This window comes from Homalodisca vitripennis, chromosome 3 (assembly GCF_021130785.1).
Source record: "Homalodisca vitripennis isolate AUS2020 chromosome 3, UT_GWSS_2.1, whole genome shotgun sequence".
NCBI lineage: Eukaryota > Metazoa > Arthropoda > Insecta > Hemiptera > Cicadellidae > Homalodisca > Homalodisca vitripennis.
This window is the reverse complement of record NC_060209.1, coordinates 29,297,825-29,320,517: the sequence shown is the minus strand read 5'-3', so window position 1 is coordinate 29,320,517 and position 22,693 is coordinate 29,297,825. Positions and strand designations below refer to the sequence as shown.

General features: G+C 35.1%; 1 protein-coding gene across 4 annotated transcripts in view; it reads left to right on the top strand.

Moving 5' to 3' along the window:
- Nucleotides 1-22,693, top strand: part of LOC124356737 (apoptosis-stimulating of p53 protein 1) — an 879,319-nt gene that overhangs the window by 388,794 nt on the left and 467,832 nt on the right. Inside the window, exons 1-2 of one of the 4 annotated variants that reach the window (XM_046807922.1) lie at nucleotides 9,736-10,158; nucleotides 11,668-11,974. The exons of the other annotated variants lie outside the window; for them this stretch is intronic. The gene's annotated coding sequence lies outside the window, so the exon portion shown is untranslated. Of the gene's footprint in view, nucleotides 1-9,735; nucleotides 10,159-11,667; nucleotides 11,975-22,693 lie in introns of those variants that run through there. 4 annotated transcript variants of the gene reach the window in all.

Sequence of the window (22,693 nt, the reverse complement as noted above, 5' to 3'; positions counted from 1 at the left end):
GAATGAGAACAGGGAAACTTTTCGTTACCAGATTTTTACTTTGACAACTTTTTAGAGTAACAAAATTGTCGTAAGAAATGTGAGTAAAAAAATTGTTGACTATTATGCGGAAAACAATTTCTTTATTTATCTGTAGAAATAAAAACAGTAATAACTTCAATATGTTTTGTAAAAAAAAACGCACAAGTAACAAAATTATAATGACAATTTCTTTATACCTAAGTGTTTAATTTTTTGAAAAGAATACCCTATTAGAAAATAACAATATAATATGTAACCAGAGCTATAAAAGTATATATTTTTAGAGGCAAACAAGAAAATAAAAATTACTTTCAAACGAAATTGTCAGTTAAAATCCCGGAAACGAGCTTCAAATTATGTCCTGTACTGAATGTTTATACTTTCATTGAAAATATATTCCACATAGAAAACTAATTTGGTAATGGAAAATAAATAGTAAATCAAAATACTGCGATTAATAAAACACTGCTATACGAGTAGTATTACAGCCAATAATGTAATTAACAAAACTAATTTGTAGATAAATTAATATTTTAGTACTATAAATAGTTCCAATACAAAAATATACCATTTTAAGTGTTACACCTACACATTTTGTGGTTGTCTTTTTGAGTGTTAGCTATTTAGGCCTAAGCATTGTTTAACAATGAGAGTACTAGGAAGTGAAATCAATGGTTCGGTCCACAAACTTGACTAGGATCGCTGGGCAGAAACATCTTTATGTTACTTACTCCGTAACATATTTGTTACTCTATGGCAGAGCTATGCCTAGTTTATAAAATTGTTAATCATGTTAAGTTTACAAAGTTAAACATATTATAAATATAGTAACATTACAAATAGACTCTTTTTGCTCGCTGAGATGTATGTATTTGTTTTACTTCTGGTGTGAGGTTACAAAATATACGTATGTTTAATAATGTGTAACTTGCAACTACACGGTTAAAATAAAGTTCTGAGCATTAAATTCTGCAAACGACAAAGCATATAAAAATTTAAATTAGAAACTTAACTGGCTTTGATAAAAGATATTCGTTCACTACGTTAGTTAAGGACTTTGGCAATTTGCGCATATCATTGAAAGATATAGGTGAAGAGGTTAGGATTTGGCGTGCAATGGTTGTGTGCGGTGTGTGGCCAGGCCCCGTGTACGCGGTGTTGCCAAGTCGTCTTGTAGGAGGTCAGACCGACTCTGGCTAAGCCCGCCGCTCCACTCACTCAATGGCATTCCTGCACTGTTCGGCCCGCGCGCCCGCTTGCGCTGGCCCGCCTCACCTACGAGATACGGTGCGAATATCACGGCCTTCTTCTCATCTCTTCTCTTAGCCTCCTTCTTTCTACAATGGTTGTGTGCGGTGTGTGGCCAGGCCCCGTGTACGCGGTGTTGCCAAGTCGTCTTGTAGGAGGTCAGACCGACTCTGGCTAAGCCCGCCGCTCCACTCACTCAATGGCATTCCTGCACTGTTCGGCCCGCGCGCCCGCTTGCGCTGGCCCGCCTCACCTACGAGATACGGTGCGAATATCACGGCCTTCATCTCATCTCTTCTCCTAGCCTCCTTCATCCTACAATGGTTGTGTGCGGTGTGTGGCCAGGCCCCGTGTACGCGGTGTTGCCAAGTCGTCTTGTAGGAGGTCAGACCGACTCTGGCTAAGCCCGCCGCTCCACTCACTCAATGGCATTCCTGCACTGTTCGGCCCGCGCGCCCGCTTGCGCTGGCCCGCCTCACCTACGAGATACGGTGCGAATATCACGGCCTTCATCTCATCTCTTCTCCTAGCCTTCATTTCTACAATGGTTGTGTGCGGTGTGTGGCCAGGCCCCGTGCACGCGGTGTTGCCAAGTCGTCTTGTAGGAGGTCAGACCGACTCTGGCTAAGCCCGCCGCTCCACTCACTCAATGGCATTCCTGCACTGTTCGGCCCGCGCGTCCCGCTTGCGCTGGCCCGCCTCACCTACGAGATACGGTGCGAATATCACGGCCTTCATCTCATCTCTACTCCTAGCCGTCATCCTACAATGGTTGTGTGCGGTCATATCAATCTGATACAATTGGTCTCCTCGTGTTCCGGCATAGTGTGCAAAACTTTTTTTACGGCAAAGAAATGAGTAATCAGTAGTATTGCACTCGTAACTCGACAACTGAACATTATTATTGTTCGTTACTTCGTGAAAAGTGTAACGCTTAGGTGTTCAAGATTTTTGTCACCTTAAAATAATATTGCTTAGATAGCGGTTTACCGGTACAGAGTATACGTAAATATAATAATATTGGCAATAGCCAAGATCAATTAAAACAAGGCATTTGCGTCTTCCTTGTTAAGGAACAAATGTGACTCTTTTTATAACTGTAAAAATACAATCAATATTTACATATAATGTTTTGGACCGCTTTTTGGTATGATTTTGTAATGTGGTGCCTTTTCACGTTGTACTGGGATTTTAGTAGAATACACTATTGGTAAATGTTTCTACTCAAATTGTTTGGAAGTTACTTCATTTTTATTTATATGTAAATAGGTTAATTTCGCAAATACGTCTAAAAAAAACCACTTCCCTATTTTTTTTTCTCAAATTTTGGAAAATTTAGAATTTTGTTAGCTGAATAAAATCGTGATACAAAATCAGACGATAGTATACATATATATTGAAGGACGGAATAATATTCAATCGTAGAATATTATAATAATAGTTTTTAAGGCATCGCTCAGTTACTGTAGGATTTTGTTAATATTGTTTACTATTTGATATTTTAATATTACCTTACGTTATAAAAGATTATGTAAATAAGGCAAAATAGCGAATATTCAGTTTTACTAATTTGATCGGTTAACTGATCATTAAACACGAGAGTAATGTTACAAACCATATCATGTATTCACTCAAATCATGTATCAAGAGACTAAATATTGTGCTTTTAAAACTTTGTTACATAAATAATTAGTACATAAATAATTAGTAAAAACCCCAATTTTGTACTTTACAATGCTTTTAAACACAGTTAATTAATATATGTCGATAATTATTAACTCATAATATCTCTTGAATGGTCTGAATTATCGGTAGAACGACTTTAATACACGTAGTAATAATTGTATTAAACCGATTACAATGTGATTAAAGGCCATCAAAGCAATTACTGATACGGCGAAGCCGAGCCCCACACAATGCGGTGTTTGTGTAGATCTCTAATTAGTTTTGTGTCCAATTACTGCCAACAGTGTTGAGCTGCCCAGTCGGTTCGGTGCAGCGTTCGTCAGTTTCTGAGAACCGCGCCTGCGAGAGACAGAGAGATTTAGATTTTTGTACGTGGTGATTAAAAATATTTATAGAGGGTTAGATTCCGTTATATGCCCCCAACGCTTGAACTTTTTTCAATGAACTTAGAACGTTATAAAACGGTGTAGTTGAGTAACAGAACTAACATTATGCCACCAACGCTAATTTTTCATTTACGGATGATTATAATGAGTTACAATTGGTTACTAGATAAGAAAAAGGGTACTTACGTATTATATCGACCAGACCCCTACATTTCCCCAAACACAAAATTTCAACAAAAACACACATTACCAAACAAAAACTAAACTCTTTATTGAAAAAAACACACAAAACTTGTTTTTATTCTTGATCACACTCCGCCACCCAAAATGCGAGTGCCTCCGGCCATCAGTGCGGACTTTGGCAACACCTTGCCCCGCGCTGATGTCAACGAAAGAAAAACATCCCTCGAGATAGTACCTATCAGTGAAATATAAAATTTTAGAGGGGCTGATCAGAAATATAAATTGAATTGTAATGGAAAGGCAATTATGTACCGTGCAAAAAACTTAAATAATCATGTGATGCCGCGCGACCTGCCGTAATCGGGATTCTCGAGAAAGATAAGATAACAGCGACAACAATACCGATCGCAATACCTGGAAATGCTTGTTGATTGATGGAATGTTAGTTCTGTTACTCAACTACATCGTTTTATAACGTTCTAAGTTCATTGAAAAAAGTTTAAGCATTGCGGGCATATACCGGAGTCTAACCCTTTTTTCTATTTCTTTGAATAGACAACAAAATTGAAAATGTAATTGGATAAGCGTTAGGGAAGCCTATCGCTCTTGAGGCTGGAAAGTTATTATTTAGGTGTATCTGTCTTTACGATATCACGAGAAAAAAATGGCCTATGGGCTTGAGATGTTGCAAGACGCTTCATTCACATAAGGGTAACATCGAGTTCGATGATGGTGTATGTCACACCATGGGATTTGCCTGAGCATTAGCGAACGTGTTTATAGAGGAAAGAGATCAATAAACATAAATTAAGAGAAATAAACAAAATTAGAATATTGATAATGTGACAGAGGTAGAATGTTGATTATTAAAATCATGTTATTCCACCGTCAATGATAATAGGTAAATAAAGAAGGTAGATTTTGATTAAGTCAAAACGGTTAATAGTCATAAAACTACGAAAACTAGTCTAAAAAGATTATATTGGTCCACTAGTATTTTGATTTGTTAAAACACCACTGATGTGTTCCTATTTTAACTTTTTTAACGGTGATTGATGTACGCTGGACTGAAAAACACGAAAGACTGAAGTAAACTAATCTTGGTTTACACGGCATTAGTTGATCAGTATTTTCAAAGTAGTGCAGCGTGTAAATCATCTAGGGTCCATTTCAAAGTCTATTACAGTATTTCACTTGCTTGATTGCACAGCACACATCTAAACCCGAAATAGAAATGTATAATTTATACATTAATGAATGAAAAACTCACCTCAGTTACTATATCGCTAGAGAATGTACTAACCAATTATCGTATTATGTATACTGATACTGATAGTCAGTCATACTGCCATTCACAATACTGACATTCACAGTAATTGTCTACAGTTTGGTTAATGTCAAACTACGGAATGTAATATCAATCCGAGGCTGTAATGGCTATGCCACCTTGCTGTGTGATAATTACACACGCTGGGTATAGGTCATAAGTTTATGATTATGGCATATAATCTGGTGTTCGATTGTGCCAGAGATTGCGGTGACTGTGCACATGCTGCTAAAGTCATTCACTATTACAGATTATCCACAGTCTGATCGTCAGTTAGGGAGATAAACAATAAAACACAGCACTAATTAAAATACTAGAGTTAATATTTAGGCACTAGAGCACCCCGCACCAAAATAGTCCCATGGTGACTGTTGAGTTTTAACCCCCCCCTCGCTACACCCCGCGCCAAACACTGTTGCCAATTTTACGAGTATGAAAAATTACGGATCCTTCTCAACAACTGTTGCAATAAGCAAACACCATTAAATTTTATCATATACGAGTACGTTTGAGGTTATTCATCTGTTTTTCCAGACAACGTGTAAATGAAACAGGCAGTGACCATAGCTACGTCATAACGGAAACAGCTGGTGGTCAGCAGCGATATGGCAACATCGCCCCAAATGTTATTGGACTATTTTGGTGCAAGCTGCTCTAATAGTTTTCTTTTTACCATAGTGTTTAAACTATTGAGAAAGTTAGCGTCGCCTTATCTTTAAAGAAGAAAAGGTACCGTAACTGCAAGAGAGCTACAGAACTAGCGGTAAAACTAGGATCGTTTCATAAAACGAAGTACTTTAGGGATTTTTAAACCTTCCTGCATTTCACAGCAAATTGTGTGGTAGTCGGACCTACCAAAATATTATTTTGTATTAGCTGTAGAAATGGGTGTCGAAATAGCTATTAAAAATACACGATACGTGAAATTATTATAAAGAAATACCGCTTTACAAAAGTATTATTTATAATCAGAATAAAGGGTTTATTTCTTGAACTATTTTATAAATCTCTCAAAGTCTGTGAAATTCTTTTATATAGGCTATATTACATTTCTTATAGAAGTAGATATAAATAATATCTTAAGAGAAACTTGTGTACCATCACCAGGTGTATAGTAGTTTCTAACAAAGTTTACTGAACAAGCGTAATAAATAGTAAGAAACCCTTAAATTATCTAGAGTAAATATTTAAGATAAGCAAATAAACGAAATGAAAATAATCTATTAAGTAGAAAAAACAAAATGACTGAATGGGATCTCCATGTAACATTTTAAAATTCGGGTTTTCTTAGAATATAACCTTAGGCTAGATCTTTCTAGCCTAGACGACAACATAGAAAAACGTAGTTTTACATTAGTGAACCTTAAAAAATCTCCAAAAAATATTAGTGTGGTTTAGTTTTTATCAGAGAGATAAAATGACAAGAGTACACTTATAGAAGTATGTATTGCTACAGGTTATTTATTAAAGAATTCTTGGGTTTCATGGTGTTAAAACGGGTTAATGAAAAGAACCTAAATTTCAAATTCTTTATTAGTTTATATAAAGTGTTAAAAGGTTATATTTATATTAGTTTTAAATTTCAAAGTAGTCTCCATGTTTTTTCACAACGGTCACTCTCGGTTTACAGGTTAGTTAGGGTACTATTGTGAAGTTCTTCGCCTTTCATTTTTTTCTATTCTTCTATTATATTGTTAAAACTAATAAGAAGAATTAAGAAATGTATAAAATGTATAGAGGTTCGTGCATTGCAACTGAATCGTTCTACGTTAAGGTTAATTATTCAAAATAACGTATATGAAAAGTGGATTCTATTTCTTAATGCCACACTTAACACTATTAGGAGCTCAGGAGAGCACGTACTCGAATTACGTGATATGATAGCTAGCGTTGTTCCCAACCTTACTCCACGTGGTTTACAATTTAAACTATACTGTGTATAAGTAGAATTTAGAAATTATAGAGGTTCGAAATACATAATGCTGTACATTTCAACTGAATCGTTCTACGTTAAGGTTAATTATTCAAAATAACGTATATGAAAAGTGGATTCTATTTCTTAATGCCACACTTAACACTATTAGGAGCTCAGGAGAGCACGTACTCGAATTACGTGATATGATAGCTAGCGTTGTTCCCAACCTTACTCCACGTGGTTTACAATTTAAACTATACTGTGTATAAGTAGAATTTAGAAATTATAGAGGTTCGAAATACATAATGCTGTACATTCCAACTGAATCGTTCGACGTTAAGGTTAATTATTCAAAATAACGTATATGAAAAGTGGATTCTATTTCTTAATGCCACACTTAACACTATTAGGAGCTCAAGAGAGCACGTACTCGAATTACGTGATATGATAGCTAGCGTTGTTCCCAACCTTACTCCACGTGGTTTACAATTTAAACTATACTGTGTATAAGTAGAATTTAGAAATTATAGAGGTTCGAAATACATAATGCTGTACATTCCAACTGAATCGTTCGACGTTAAGGTTAATTATTCAAAATAACGTATATGAAAAGTGGATTCTATTTCTTAATGCCACACTTAACACTATTAGGAGCTCAAGAGAGCACGTACTCGAATTACGTGATATGATAGCTAGCGTTGTTCCCAACCTTACTCCACGTGGTTTACAATTTAAACTATACTGTGTATAAGTAGAATTTAGAAATTTATAGAGGTTCGAAATACATAATGCTGTACATTCCAACTGAATCGTTCGACGTTAAGGTTAATTATTCAAAATAACGTATATGAAAAGTGGATTCTATTTCTTAATGCCACACTTAACACTATTAGGAGCTCAGGAGAGCACGTACTCGAATTACGTGATATGATAGCTAGCGTTGTTCCCAACCTTACTCCACGTGGTTTACAATTTAAACTATACTGTGTATAAGTAGAATTTAGAAATTTATAGAGGTTCGAAATACATAATGCTGTACATTCCAACTGAATCGTTCGACGTTAAGGTTAATTACTCAAAGTAACGTATATGAAAATTGGATTCTAATTCTTAATGTCACACTTAATACCATTAGGAGCTCAGGAGAGCACGTACTCGAATTACGTGATATGATAGCTCGCGTTGTTCCGAGCATTTCTCAGTGTGGCTTTCACTTCAAACTATAACGTGTATTTAGTGTAGACATGTTTTAAATTACATAAATAACATAAATTAAATACGACTTTCTAATTAAAAATCACAAATTTTAAAATATTTCGAATATAAAATTGGGAGATAGATAGCTGAATATCTTTAGAGATATGAAGGATTTAACAAGTAATTTATATAAAAAGATATTTGTGTAGCAAACAAAATAAATAAAATACAAACATAAATTAAATACGTTTTTCAAGTTATAAAACTCAAAATTTAACATTTTTTTAAATATTAAATTGAAATTAGCTGTATATTTTTAGTGATAAAAATGATAATTTAAAAACACACATTAGTTTATTAATTTCGTTTTAATAAAATCTTGTTAACGCCTACAATTTTAATATCGAATTGTTGTTTTAAAACAAATGTAAAATACATTACTTAATAAATAGATATAGGAAATAAATAATAAAGTAATAAATGTAACAAAAAAATACTTACATCGTTGTTGTTAGTTTTAAAAATGTTATCATGATGGACGAACGCTGAACTACATTCCACACTTGAAGATGAACAGGAAACTAACTACCTATTAAACAAGAAGTTAATGATGTGATCAAAGGTGGATAGACTGCGGTGTAACCTACGAGGTTTAACAAAGCAAAAACATTTCACACATGTACATAATTAGTAACTTTCACAGTATACGTAATTAGAAATTTTCATAGGAAAGAATATACGTAGGCTGCATTAATGAGTCACATATTCATTTACAATTATGATACTTCGAACATAATCCATATATGAAGTGTAATTTTTATAACCGAAATCACATAAAATATATGTACATACAAATTATAGGCAACACTTACGTTGTAAAATATATTTTGATTTGGAACATAAAAAGTTACACGGAATTCTAGGTGTGGGCTATTCAAGTAGAGTCACAAAAGTAGTTGTAGTAAATATATGTGCTGTAAAGAATAACTACGGTAACGCTTTGATACATATCGAGCCCTAAGTGGACGCCGTATATACATATATTTGCAATTTAAATGATATTGTTACGGAATGAAGTAGTACAATATGTAAAATGTTACTTGTTTCCTCCTTTGGTATTTCACATTTAAACCATGGTTGTGAACACATTGTTATGAAGTTCATTGATTTTATGTTAGTATCATACAATTAATACTAATATTATTGTAATTTAGTATTATATCTTACAAACATTACATTAATTTGAAAACTCTAACAATTTAATGCAGCAAAAACGTCAGAAAACCCATCAATAAATTTTACAAATAAAGAACATTACTAAAAGTAAATTCATGTTTTACAAAAGGTCTATGCTATATCTCCTCCTTTTGTATTTCCAATCAACTTTTTATCAACAATAAGTAAATTATTATTTTATACGAGAATTTGCCGTAGTTTTTACAACACAGAACACTTGTTATACACTTTTTAAATTGTGTGTAGACATGTAATAAAAACACTGAAATTAAGAGTTTAAAGTGGAACACAATACGACGTTTCCAGTATGCATAATGCAAATCAGTCATCTGGTTGCAATTTCAGAACTAGGTTGTTATTTGATTGCAAACTGGTATAGATATGGCGTGCTTCATGGGCTCAATCGATCTTCTGATAAAGAAAAAAAGTAGGGAGAGAGAGGGGGAGGGAGAGAATTAAAGCACTGTTCATCTATCAGTTACTCTTACCAGCTGATAAGATAGTCGAATGTGGCATCAGCTGAGTCAGTGAAGCGGTGAACCAAATGTTTTCTGGCCAGGTAGTACACTCGATGACCGCCAGAGCCGGACCAACCGTTTCTTTTTGAAATTTCCCTCTCTTGGCGGCGTTGCCATTCTCCTGCCGACACCATCGGATCGAGCACTGAGCGGACTAGTCTGGTGGCGACGGTGAACGTGGCATTGCCTACCTGTTGCTCTTCGCGTTCGCGTGTGCTCTTCTCGGTTACAGTGTTTTACAGTGGTGCATTGCACGATTTGTGTGAGTTGCCGGTTGTTACGGTACCTATTACACTTTCGCGATTGCGTTTTTCACGATTTGGTTTTTCATCGCACTGTGGAATTGTTATCGCGTCCAGGATACGCTGTTGTTGCTTGTTTCCTCCAGATTTAATTAAGTTGTTTTCTTTTATTAGTGATGCTGGTGTGATATAGTTCAAGGTTTGTTGTGCTGGTCCATTATATGCAAGTTATATTTCTTCCTGGGCTTGATTTTAAAGTATATTCTGTACAAGTATTTTTCAATTTGGAGTCTAAAACGCTTCAACTACATCTGTGGTTTAGTGTTTTAGTACATTATAATACCACTTTATATTAGTTAAGTATTAGACACAGAGTGAGTTACTTTTTGTCACAATCATTACCCAATCTAATTTATAGGTTGCATATAAACGATGCTAACATAATATTTTTATTTACACTTTTTTAATTTAGCCTACACTTTAGGATCGTATCGGTAATCCTAACTCGGATATGCTTTTGTTTTATTGTACCACAATATTTTACGATTTATCAGACAGGTTAAATATATGCAATTATTTTATACATTAGCCTATACGTAAAATGGCGCAGTTATGACGAGATTAACTTCCATCTATTCTACAATCTCAATAGTGCATTAGAGAGCAATTTACGGAATAGTCACAGAACATATTTTAATCACCAACAAATGTGTTGTGAACCTTCAAAGTCAACTCAACATAATTTATACAACCTGACCTAAGTTTCTTTAGCTGTATTGTCAGACATGTATCTCGAGAGGCATAATGAGGTTAGGTCGCGTGCAGCTTTAATCAGGTTAGGTCTGACAGTTGGTCACAAAAAGATCAGTTTTTCACAGTCATTATGTTTTGACAGTGACATGAGTGTCTAGACCTAAGCAGCTCTTGTTCTGGAGTGGCATTGTACCGAAACAGTTCCATTCATATGGTAACCACCTTTTTAGTCGAAGGTATGGCTTATTTTTTATGCAGTGGTTTATAACTGATCCATTGGGATTGTTTAATGTACTTGAAGAATATTAAAACCATAAATCGTTTTGCATAATAATCTTAATTCGAAATAAGTTCATTATAAATTATTCATTTATTAAAGGTCCACTTCCCTCCAGAAAAACTAAGATTGGTATACTACTTTGGTTAATTCACTTTCTATCCAACAATATTATTTGAAAACTGGGTTTAACCGCCATTTCCCCATACACCGCTATGAATTCAATGAATGGTGTGGGTTGACATATGAATGGCCTAGCGGAAGTCCAGTCAGAACGGAAGTGGCTGTCTGCCATTGTTGACGACTTTTTACCCCTATCAACTGAGTAGGTCCAGGATCACCTATTGTCGAGGATCATTGGACCTCTTGCTCACTCGTGAATACCTTTTCTTCCGTGACGAATTGACTTGTCGTCGGACACCTAACACACAGATCACTGTACTTAATTCATAAATCAGTGCATAAATTTACAATTAGTTAAAAAAATAATCGTTAGTTTTTATTTTACACGCTTAAAACAAAATTACTATCCCTGAGGTAGGTTAATATGCAAGGCTTTGGTACCACTGAGCACTGAGCTGTTTATTGGTGTAGGTTTAAATAGGTTTTAATTTTTTAAACTCGTTGCTAGTACTGCCAATTTGATCCCGTTTTTTTTTTTTTTTTTTTAATTTTCAGGTATTAATACTAGGTACTCTCAAAATAATCAGTGTTGGAAGAAATATTTGGAAATACTTTTCTTGAGATATCAGAGTAACATAGCTCAAACACTTCGTAGCACATTTTCAAATACAGTGCTCTGGGAATAGGCTATTTCATCCAGAAAATACAAAAAACCCAAAAGTGACAAATAAGTGAAAAGTGCGTGATTTTTACTGGAAGTGAAGCGTGTGCGCTGGAGTGTCTTTGTTTTTCTGTACCTCTCAAGAAGCCAAACTGTCAGAAGGAATTTACAACCCGGTCGACCCTGGACAACGAGGACGAGGTAATACATTTATTTATAGCTTCATTGATTTGTGTTATTACTCTTTTATATCCTTAAACGTATTTTTCTTGGGCCATTAAATGTTCTTTTCCTCGATAACATAGTGACCATCCTCTATTTTCTGCAAGCTTCAACTTCTCTTCTTGGTATTTAATTGTTTTGGTAACAGAAGTTTATCAATGGGCCGTTGCACAATCGGATTCTTGATGCAATACGATGGACAGTGAAGTGTATTTGACAATGGGTCCTCGTGAGAACGATAATAGTAGGTGTGGCGAGGTTAGAATTGCCACTTAACAGTAGCTGTGGGTTCTGCAGGATTGGCCTCCGTCCGGTGTACATATATAAACACTGTTGACGCAAAGAACTTTAGAAAGACATTATTAAGACATTTGAATTTTAGTGCCATAAATAATCTGGTGAGTTTCTCAAGAAATTTCAAACTAGGCTCTCAGGCATCGCCCCGACCAGTGAGAATCAATTAAAATTTCAAAACCTCCTCCTGACGTTCCTAAACGAGGTAATTAATTGACGAAACGAAAAGTATTTTGAAGCTCATGTATGTAAAAAGTTAATCCAGTGATCAAAATAATTGTTAATAAAAAGAGTTAAATATACAATGTTTTTTGATTTTTGAAAAGGAAATGCACTGGATCCCCTACACAGTGCTTTAGCGAGTAAAATGATAAAACATCGTACGAATCCGCCTTAAAATAAGGTCAGGACGACATTTTGAAATTAACATATAGGTCATATAGGACTAACCTCACGATCCTCGAGGGCTACTGTGCCCTCTCAAGGCTCATGTGGCCCTTTTGGAACCCTGAAACCATGCTAACATAAACCTAGCGCAAATTGTCCATCATTAAATTCTGTAAGAATTATCCCTTGTGATTCAAATACTGCTCAAATAAATTAATGTAGGCTTCAAAAGATATGATCTGATATTTCTGACATCAGTATTCAATCAATACGAATAAACCTGAACACTAATAGTTCCTCGAATTAATTTTGTCACCGTTGAAAATGGGTCATAACATCGGACGTAATAGAACGACAAACTTTGGAACTGCCGGTTGAGGAAAGTTTGTAAAGTAAACTAGTTTTTCAAGTTGTGATTGACCATATCGGAAGGTAAACGTCGCCTCTAAATAAATTGTTCATTAACTCGTATTGGAGTTGTTCATTGGAGCTAATAAAAACTTTGTTCTTTCTTCTCCCCAAGAGTCTCTTTTGGAGAAATCAACTTGAGCGGTCTCCAAGAGCTATCCAACAAATTAAAATGTTGGACTTTTTCTTTCAGTTTCTAATACACAAAAAGTAGAAAACAGGTAATGTCAAGATAACAGTTTCTTTAAGTACTAATATTTAATTATACCGGGTAACGTGGAGAACATAATTTATGAATTTTAATGACTGTGACAAACTTAAGTTTTTTAAGACGTCCATAGTTCCAATTCTTAGTTGTCAGTCTGGTTGTCCTCAACATCTGACCATAAACATGTCATCAATGTCTGCTTCTTGCTTCTTAACAGTCGCTGAATTCGATACCTCTGGAAAAAAGGTAAATACACTTATTGGTCTTTTCCCCTTTTGTACTATACCTAACTGAGTTCTGGGAACTGACCGTGAGGCGGACATCACGCCTCTACCCGATCATTACCTCAGCTTACGGTACTGGTACTGGTACCGGCACCATTCCATAACTTCTGCACCGCAATCTTCTTTTCTTCCCGCGTGCATGGGTGTTTTTCAAGACAAACAATAACAATTACTTTTGTGGAGGTCAGTTTGAATAACCGCTGAAAGTGGAAGGCTTCGTGTTGAGTAGTCAATTTAGTAAAATATGTATTTTCCTTCCTAGTGATCTCAGTTTGTGGTATAAGTGATACATTTTCTCATTCACACCTATCTGTATCTGAGGTAGAATTCATTAAACGCCAACTTTGAGGCTTAAGATATATTTAGATTATTTCACCTAGGTTATTAAATTTTCACCGTAGTTCACGTCGTACATTTTCAATATTATACGTGCACTAGTAGGCTAAATGGAATATTTAGGAATTTGTTTGAACAATAATAAATTGCCTTTGGTTTGAAAGGATAACAGTATTTCGGACATTTTCCATCGTTTATAAAAGGTATAACACAACGTTTCGAGGATTGGAATCTATCCTCTTCGTCAGATGGGGGGGGGTATTAATTCGTAAAAAAATAACGAACAGAAAAGGGTAAAGAAAGTTTCTTTGGTTTGCCAATACATTTTATGTGGAACATAAATATATAAATAAATTTTGCTGTAAGATCCAATGTCGTTAAGCCGACTTTTTGTACATCAGCGTCACTTTAATAGTAGTCAAGTATCTGAGCGGTTTCGGTAATTGATCTGCATCAGAGTTGCTTTTACAATGCCTGTGCTGAACAATTCTAATTGTTATCTTGTCAGAGTGGTGATCGATGTTGTAACTGTACCTTGTACCTTCAAATGTCGGGGAGAAATTTTACACTTCGACGTTGCGATCTTTTTGGTACAGTCAGAAGTACCAAATGTGCACTCTGTGAGCAGAGTTCGACTGCGTTCGATGTGGCAGGTGAATTAGTTGTATGTTTAAGATGGTGACAATATGTAAGGCAAGGCGATCTTTTGTAGAAATTTTTGTTTTTTCTTTGAGATAGAGATCAAGCGAGTCAACTCTTTGGCATTTGCTGGCTGCCCGTCTAATCGTCTTTACAGAATTGATGTGTGATTCCGACGCAACCGAAGATCGGATGAAGTAAAGCGACAGCGTTAGTTCCCTTAATCCCCCGTGGCTCTGCCGAGAATCTTAATACAAGATTGTTACTACGTCTACGTATATCTTATATAAGTTATTCTCCAGATGTCTTTCTCTGGGGAATCTGAGAAGAGCGACGAAGGCTCCATTGAGCAAGCGTCAGAAGTGCTTCCAGTAGCTTCCTCGTCTTCTTGATAGATTGATGACTTTCAAGTCTAAATCGTTTGATTGCTCTATACGTACTTTGGTTTGCTGCTTTCCATACTGTACAATGCCTAACGGTGGCCAAGACGTCTCTCTCCGGCTTTCACCATTCATGATTTGTTGCTTGGCTGGCTGCAAAGGTTATATAAGTCATCATCGCCGGTCGTTTTGACAGTTTCCCGTTCCGGATGGATTCAGAAGCGAATCAGTTGGAATTGTGGAATGTCGTTAGTAAGGATGATGGGTAGCAACTATTTACTAAGTAGCCTACCTGCGTGAGCGTTTTGAACCCAAGTAGAGTCCAACCATCACCTTAGCAGGCTGCGTGAATTCTACATTACTTGTCCTGATATCCTAGGTCGGAATTCTCCAGGTTCACATGGAGAAGATGGAGTTCTCCATAATTTCTAGAGGAAAACAAAATTTAAATGCTCAGTACCTTGCATGTTCATCGAACTTAATACTTTTAATGCTTCAAAATACATTTTGACAGCTTCAGCCTGTATAATGCTGACGGAGATAACTGTTTTACCCTATGTAGACAGTAGCTGTTATTCGGCAATGCGTGAGAAATGTAAGGTGCTGTAAATACGATATGTTCTGCAAAAGGCGAAGACCTGTGTATCTTTTACACTCAGATAGTGAGTTCTACGCTACTTCTGATAACCAGTTGTTGAAGCTGGCTGTTTTAAACATACAATGTTGATCGCAATACATTCTATTAATGGCAATGGGTTATTTGTTGGTATAACAGGATTATAGGTTTGTCTTTACAATTTACAATTAAAAAAAGGACGTTTCGAGGACTGGCCTTCTTCAGGCAACAAATGCTAGCATGCCCAAAAGTAAAGAATTCAACATGGCGATGATCCCTCCAAAGTCAAAGGTAACAAAGTAAACTTGTGTGTAAAAACATAAACATATTAGTTCTTGGAACATACTGTCCCTTTTCAACCAAGGTGGTTTGTGTGTTGATAAACAGCAAAGCAGCGAGTCTGCTGCTTGGATGGGTGACCGCTGAGCGATCCTGTCCTTGTAAGCAGCCCGCCTGCCCGGCCATTGATGGTGCTTCGGAAGTCACATTTAAGCTGTTGGTCCCCCAGGTTAAGTGTTAGAGAGTGCTTCTTAGCCCTAACTTCGTCTGATAAAAATTATAGTAAAACTAGATATCTTTACTTTACTTTTCTGTAACACTTGACGATGAAAAATTTTCGCAATTCGATTATCCATTTCATAAAATCCTCTTTTGTCCTGCAAGATATTGCCCGCTCGGTATTTGGTCGTCTCAGAGCGTTAGTTCAGCTACAAGAACTGTTCTTTCAGAGCGGTATTCTAGTTTTTATAAAGGCCTTGGCCTAAGCCTGTGGACGACTTGAGTGTGGCAGAATGCCAGGACAGGTCAGCTGGGAATGAGAATAACCCTGATGTAGCGAAAGAACGAAAGACTGGATGGACTCGTTTCGGACTGAACCTAATCGTGTAAATTATGACTTAATTTCATGAAATTCTTATTAGAAGTTCATTATTTATCATTGTTATCTATTATAATTGTTAAAAGTAGTTTTTTTTCTCTTTCGTTTGTTGATATTCTAGGTTTTGTTTTTTTTTTTCTTCATAGTTGATCATTGTTAGCTCTTTCATATTTTATTGCCTTGTTGTCTGTTAGTCATCATGTTATTTTTCATAGTTTATTATTGTTACCTCTTATTGTTTGCTAATTCATTTGGTCTTTTGCATCTAACATGTATTAATTCGTCTTAGTCAGGTTGTTTTGTATCTATTATACTACTCTGTTAATATTACTGTATTGTGTTGCAGCTTATCTATATTAGCCTTTGTAACTTTTTACTATATTTTGTCAAAATGGGTTGTCCGTAAATAAATAAATAATTACATTATGCTTTATTATTTTCTATTTAATACTGTAAAGAGATGAAATACCTTTCCCATCAGTAAGTCTGGAATACATTTGTGGTTACATATAATCATATTGACCTCAGCGTTTTATTTTCACGGTCATAAGCATCACGTTTGATTAATTTAGAGCCCATTCACACTTTTATTTCATTACAATGTTTTGTAAATTATTGGCCCATGCAATGGAAAAGGTTGTATACAACTATACCCTATTGACTTTACATTTATGACAGAGATTTCTTTAATGAAATAACATGATAAAGCTTTTAAAGTCAGACCATTGTGTTGACCGGGAGTTCATCAACTAAGATGAGTCCAGCCGTAGAAACTCTTAAGTCTTGCAAAGTTAATTACGACGTTTAGAGAGAAAGACTGGATCATTAGTCACCTACTAAACGGTTTTACAGGAAGAGAGAACACCATTATCTTTCTGTAGTGAAGCTGACTCGACGAGTACTTACGTGTTGTTGCTGTAGCGTCTTGTGCTTCACTATAAAACTGTGTTGTTATACACCACAATCGAACGTAGTGGGATTTAGTTTTATATAGATACCTATAGTTCCCTGTGTGTGTGTTAGGTGGCGGAAAATGTCTTTAAATAATGTCTTAAGGGGAGAAGAATGTAAAATATAATTATTTATTTTCGATTTTTTTATGTAAACTTAACAGGTACGAAGAGGTTTTCAAGAATTCCAAAAATAGAATTGTCAATTCTAATAAAATAGGCACTTTTAAATTGTTTGCCAAAAAAAATGTTTGCCTCCCGTTTGTTTTAATTTACGTGGTATACACCAAGCAAACAATTGTGGTCTAAAAACAGAATCATTTATTTCCAACTTTTTTATACCAACATAATGTATACGAAGAGTTTTCAAGAATTCCAAAAATAGAATTGACAAATCTCATCGAAATAGCACTTTTCAATTGATTTGTTTGCCTATTGTTTGTTTGCCTATTGTTTGTTTCAATTTACTGTTATACACTAAGCAAACAATTAATTGTGGTCTTAAAACAGAATTATTTATTTCCAACTTTTTTATGCCAACATAATGTATACGAAGAGGTTTTCAAGAATTCCAAAAATATAATTATCAATTCTAATTGAATTGGCACTTTTCAATTGATTTGTTTGCCTCTTGTTTATAGCACGGAAAGGAAACACTTTGGATTCAGCGTTAGTAAATAACAGTAGACCACTGGAATATAGCTCAGAGCTCGGGCTTTGTTTTGAAGACCGTAACATCGACAGTCCATTACCGGCAAGGTTCGCTCGACCTATCAAGGCCTCTTGGCATATTGGTTTCGGTGCGTCCACCACGAGTCAATTTAAATGGTAGAGGTAAAGCCTCGAGGCACGCTCGCTGTCTTTGTCTTATTCGCGGGCCTCCAAGGTTGGCGCTCTCGCTCACATACCTGCGCAGTGTTGCCAGATCTCCCTCAGCCGTGTCAGGTTGAGACGCCCGGGCGCCCGGCTCATCTTTTTTTAGGAAGTCCACACAGTAAGATCCAAAATTAGCAGGTGTTATATTGCATGAACATAAGTGATGAATTTTTTAAAAATATTATAAAAGCTGATATTCATTTGGTTAGTGGATTGAGGATAATTGCCTGAGCTACGTGTGTGTTATAGTAAACAGCTGTTTTAAAGTAAACAAAAAAAAATGCTCTTATAAAGTAAGTTTGTAACTTTTAAAGCGGGTGTAACTGTCCAGTCGGATGTATTTCAAATCAATATAATACACAACTAGAGATTAAGACCTTTCTACTAATATTAAATATATTTATACATTAGAATAATGAATGGTCAACTAAAACCCTTTTTGAAAATTATTTTATTTCTGACACGTGTTTCGGTATTAAACCATCATCAGTGTGAACATAAACCTCTAACTAAATAATAAACAACTAAAAATACCCATGTAGATAATTTAAACAGATGTTAAATTTATTTGACACAGTTGTAATTTTGATTATATTCTGTATTTAATATTTTAATGTGTTCAAAGATTGGGTTTCCCTTTTTTTCGATTGCTATTGAATATTTTATGAGATATATATATATATATATATATATATATATATATATATATATATATAATGTGTTCATTAGTCTCATTAGAACTCGAGAACGTTTGGACCGATTTGGTTAATTTTAGTCTTGAATTATTTGTGCAAGTCCAGGGAAGGTTTAAAAGGTGAGTAAATTTGGTAAAAATGCTAGGAATTTAATAAAAACATTGATTTAGTTTTTCCTTAGAAATAGGAATGGTCGATTATCATTGATTTTCGATGGTCATTGATGTTGGTCAATAAAACATCCATGTTTTAAAATTGATTTTACATTATTTAAAAATTAAAAAATCTGTTAAAATTACACATACTAGGACAAATTTATTACTAATAGGGGCGCTGTTTCAGATTTCAACTGTTAGACTTCAAACTTTATTTTGTAAACTCCTAATATTTGTGACATGACAATTTTTCAAGCAGCATCACGTGTAATTAATTGAAAATAATAATAAAACCTCCTTCATATCGATCATTTTTTTATTAGTTACGTACTCCTTTTGTTTGTTTGAAGTTTATTTGATATAAAAGTTTTTTTATTTATCAAGTGATGCAGTACGGAGTCTGCCGGGTCAGCCAGTATGTATATAAACAATAGTTGCAGATTTCTAAAACCGTCTTGCAAAAATTAAGAAATTGTTTTAATAATAAAGATAGATATTTTAAGGCACACTATATAATAATCTAATAATTTTGTATATCATATTTTAATATATGGATTAAACTCTCGTATTATTGACACTTTAATACTTGCCACATATGTGACCACCTCCTTAAGTATGTCAAGTAAAAATCGGTTTTAAACTAAACAATGGTTCTATGCAGCTAGGTTTAAGTTTAAAAGTAAAAAATTAGGAGGGTGAATGGAAAAAAATAAAAGATAATGTGCGATAGAACTTGTACAACCCTTCATCAATTTAATAAGGCGAATGTACTATGTTAGGGGACTAAATCAAGTGAAGTCAGAGATTGTAGACTTAAAGAAAGAATTCCTTAGCATGTGCTTGTAACTTTGTACCGTATTTTGCCTCATTACCCACGACCCGGAGTACAGTATGTTGACTTGCACTTCCCCTCGATATGTGTTCCTGTGTGTATTTAGCAGTGTCGAACCTCCACACTGTAACACTGTGCGTTTCGGGGATATTGAATTTGAAAATATTTTAATATAACAGTTTAAATTATCGTTTTGGAACAATATTACAGTAGTTTTACCTCCTGCTAGTGTTTCATATAGAAAGAATGAAATGAAAAATTTCTTTATTTAGAGAAATTAAATGAAAAGTCTTTAGAGGGGATTTTCACAAATGTATTGAATGACAAAAAAACTGTAATAATTTCAATAATATAATAATAATTACTATAAATTATTTAACTGAATAATAAACAACTGTAGTTCTCAGCGAATAGCCAACAATACAAAAACTGAATATACGGCAGCTCCCAATGTGGGCCACGTCTTGTCACAGTAAATCTGGTCTAAATGAGTTAATTATTATTCTATTTAAATAATTTTGGTGTTATTAGATTGTTCATAAAATCCTCTAAAAATTGCTATTGTTGCGATGATCGAGTAAATGCTAGTTTTTAAGATAGGTATTCAAAGTTTAAAATTTCTAGTGACCGCCATTTTGAGAATACTAAAGATAATTTTATTATATCTTTGTCTGATTGGCCTTGTTTTTACTGGCATTTTAGCCAAATTTGGTGTAATTTAATGTTTTTTTTTTCAGTTATTAATTTTTTATAAAAATATAGACACAGACAGATGGATAACTAAGCATCGGAGACACACATGTTCATATGGTGAAATATGTTTCTCTTGAGCTGAGCAATAACGTGGTGTACCTTTGTCTAGAGAGTTACGGGACACCCTGTATAAGGCTGTTTGATGAATTGGGATTGATAGAAAAGATGCACCCCTACAAGTTCTATGTACACTAATATAAAAAAATGTTTTTTGCCAAATAACTCGGATAATCATTATGGATTATTGCGTGCAACACAATAAGTAAATAAAGTTCTTTGGATTTTAATAGGTAAAATTGCTTCAGCTAAGGAGATACAGGATCATTAAAAGAAATGTAGTTAAATGCGTAATTTAGTTTACATTAGATAATATATGCGAAGAAGGCGCGGCGTCGAAATAAATCGGAGATGACGCTACATTGACGCAGCCAGCTGTCTGTCAATTATTGTCAGATTTGTATCATCCAGCTGTCGAATATCGGCGGAAATGAATAATAGCGGGATAAATCTGCAGTATCAGCTATTATACGAGCTCAGCTTCTTACCAAGCGTTTGTGCTGTAATGCGTTTATAATCGATAATGTTTCTGGCCTCTACAATAGGCTAGGAGTAAGTCTGTGGCTCTCTAATCGAGAATCTTACGTAAAATTAGGAAACGGATTTGAATATTCAGTTTTGCTCCAGTTCACTCTCATGTAGGGTCTGGTATCTGACGCTGTCTCAGACTTGACTCCTGAATCTGTAATAATTTTTCTCTGAAGAGATCCAAAAAAAGTCTGCGGCCAAGGAGCCCAAAACGAACCTTCACATCGCTTGAACATCAGAGACACCTAGATTACAAGATACAATCAATATAGTGTAATCCAGGTGAAGTGGTAGTCTCATTGTCTCATCAGGTGCACAACTGAGTACACTACGATGTTTCTGGCACGATCTCAAAAACACGGCGGAGCAACCAAGTTATCGACACATAACTGGGCTACGAGTGGTAGGAAGCTCGTATGGTAGGTAGGGTTGATTCGTATGGTATGGTGGGTTGATTCGTATTATAGGAAGGGTTGATTCGTATGGTAGGAAAGGTTGGTTCGTATGGTAGGAAGGATTGATTCGTATGGTAGGAAGGGTTGATTTGTATGGTAGGTAGGATTGATTCGAATGGTAGGTAGGGTTGGTTCGTATGGTAGGAAGGGTTGATTCGTATGGTAGGTAGGGTTGATTCTTATGGCAAGAGGGATTGATTCGAATGGTAGGTAGGGTTGATTCGTATGGTAGGAAGGGATTTCATCTCCAATTGAACCAGTTTTGAACTTTTTACAATAGCTACGTTATGTGTAGGAGATGGATTTAGAATGTTTTCCATTAAATACATTTATAATTGATTTAAATGCCACTGGTATGTTGACGATAGAACCTCTCCTAGTAATAAACATTGTGTAAATATATAAAGTGACTAGTAAAGCAGGGTAAGAGTACGCCACACCACGTGTCTCGTAGCAGGCTTCTCTGTGGTGCACGCGTAATTTCAATTCTATAGCTCATTTCATTATGCTACACGTGTCACTGAATGCTAAATGTCATCTGTTGTAGTCTGACTGTTTAGACATTTATTTATTCTGCTATTTTATCTTTGTCTTCAAGGTTGCCCTTGAGACCAATGTAAGAATGTTCGCTATCGCTCAGCCAAATCACATGGAGTGATCATCTAAGTTGTTGGTTATATAGATATGAATATTTATGCACAATTTCAAGTTCTTTGGTATAGTGCATATAGACATACAGGGTGAAATAAAATTTCTTCCTCGCCTCAAGTGATCCGATTCGATAACGCTCAGCCAATAACTATAAATATAATTTAGATATACTCTACTTCAATAATATTACAGCGGATTCCTCTGACGATATATTATGTTTATTAAAATCGATTTTAAAACATGTTTCTATATGAACATTTATAATTTAAACCTTCTAAGCAAACTTTAATATAATGCGTTCATTATTATTTTTTTTT